The sequence below is a fragment of the Halyomorpha halys genome, unplaced genomic scaffold (genome assembly GCF_000696795.3).
Source record: "Halyomorpha halys isolate HHAL.00 unplaced genomic scaffold, Hhal_1.1 Scaffold1155.1, whole genome shotgun sequence".
NCBI classification, from domain to species: domain Eukaryota; kingdom Metazoa; phylum Arthropoda; class Insecta; order Hemiptera; family Pentatomidae; genus Halyomorpha; species Halyomorpha halys.
Window position 1 is genome coordinate 101,470 of NW_027105200.1, and position 2,222 is coordinate 103,691.

Below are 2,222 nucleotides of genomic sequence, written 5' to 3' on the forward strand. Positions count from 1 at the left end.
TTTATAATCAGGTACTGCCTCTCTTTTTCCACCAAAAGGATCGCACCGCTTTTGTTTACAATCTCATATTTTCCTTTTAGTAAACAAATGCCTTATATACTTAAAATAAATCGATTAACAGGTCGATTTTACAAATTGACTAAACTAATAAAATTATAACCTTCTTTCTTTAATGTTGCTTCAGCACATATGATCTTCGTACGTGATGGGCAGGTGAGATTTTTATTTTTATTCTACCATGGCTGTTTCATCTAATAGATCTTTTGTATGTTTATTTTCCAATCACAATAATTAAAATAAACAAAGTATTGTCAAGTTATAATGATTTTATTAAAACGTAAGTCCTTTCTTGACCTTGGGGCTAAAAAATACAGAGAAAAGTTTTTTAAATCAGATAACTACCCACATACTTTGTTTATTTTAATTATTTTGATTGAAAAATAAACATACAAAAGATCTATTACATGAAACAGCCATGATAATATAAAAATAAAAATCTCATTATACAAAGATCATCTTTCGAACACGTACGAAGATCAGAAGTGTTGAAGCATATTAATGAAAAATATTTAGATTAAAGAAGATAGTTTAGATCAAAGAAGATTGTTTATATCAAGATTATAGAAGAATGTTTAGATCAAAGTATACTGAAAATGTTATACTTGTATACCGACTATTTATAGCATGGAACAATTACTATTTATAAATATATATGTAATAAAAGAATACTAAACGCATAATAGTGTATATTTCATTCTTCGATTCGATTAGGCAATGAAGTAGTGAACTGAAGTTCCTTGTCGCGGGATACTGTACGTATGAGAGATTATTTTTGCGGGTCAGGTTAGCCTTAGGCCCCTGGCTACCGTATATGTATATCTATCTATTAGTCCAAGAGCCCAAAAAGAAAAAAAGTCAGTAATTTCACCCCAATTTTTTATTGATTCAATAAATATAAGTCTTCCAACTATAGTTGGGGAGGGGGAGTAAAAAATAACAACTGTTTCAAAAAGATATCAAAAATTAATTTTTCATTCTGAACTTCAATAACTTTAAAATTAATAACGGCACTAAAACACCTAATAGAACATCATTTTAAGTAATAGTTGTCTGATTTAAAAAACTTTTCTCTGTATTTCTTAACCCCAATCCAAGAAAGGACTTACGTTTTTATAAAATCTTGAAAACTTATCTAGTCAAAATAATCAGTTCTCGTGAGAAGTTTTCAGATTTTTAAAAATGTGTGAACTTAGGTAAGAGATCAGGCGAGCGTGGTGGCTTTTTAAGGTTTCATACCTCAACCTGAGTTTGAGCATATTTCAAAGCAGATTTTTTTGGTTCTTAGTTATTTCGTTCCAACTTGGCAAGTTTTTTTACTAATGATCCCCAGGTGTTTTGGTTTAAGGAAAACACGACGTCCCTCCCATTTCCGGTGTGGTTTTTGTTGGGTTTACTTCCGTGTACTGTTAACTTCCGTTTGCCGTTTTCAACTATATAGTGACGTCCAAGAACTTCAAACTCGAAATCTCCACAGCGAAACTTCTGAAACCATCATTGTAACATTCTCGGTAATGGTCCCTCATCTTCATTTTTATCTCGAGTTGTAAAATTTGTAAAAATATATTTAACTGATATTGATCTTTGACGGTCACTTTTCAAAGTTTTCAAATATTTTAAAAAAGATGAATTTATCGTTTAAATTTTAGGTAAAAATGGTATTGAATAAGATTTTATTATATGTGTGGAATAAATATTAAGACTTTTTTTGCTTTCAAAATTGGTTTTTAAACCAAGCTAAGGCGGAAACCTTTATTATAATTGCATCAAATCAATAATAGATCGAATTTAGTGTCTGATTAATACATTTTATAGTTTTATTACCATGTAGTTTATAAATTACTAACCTCCATGAGTAGGTCCGTTACGCAAAATATTTTATTCTAATTTCACTAAACTTGTGATAGGTTGTCAAGAAGTGAATATCTTCCTCTTCTTTGGAGTTTAATACCGGGCAGTTATCGATATTATCATGCATCCATTCTTGTACACTACACAAATTGAATAATTCCGCTCTAAACCGGAAAATCGACTGCATCGATACCAGATCAAAATAATCATATGAATTTAGTGAATGACACAATCTTCTTTGTTTAACTGTAACAATTTATTTCATATACAACAACAACGACGTTTCGGGATTATCCCCCATCTTCAGGTTGCTA

General features: G+C 30.3%; 1 protein-coding gene across 2 annotated transcripts in view; it reads left to right on the top strand.

The window, feature by feature from the left end:
• Nucleotides 1-2,222, top strand: part of LOC106688558 (GTPase-activating Rap/Ran-GAP domain-like protein 3) — a gene marked incomplete at its 5' end in the record, with an annotated part of 122,599 nt that overhangs the window by 63,661 nt on the left and 56,716 nt on the right.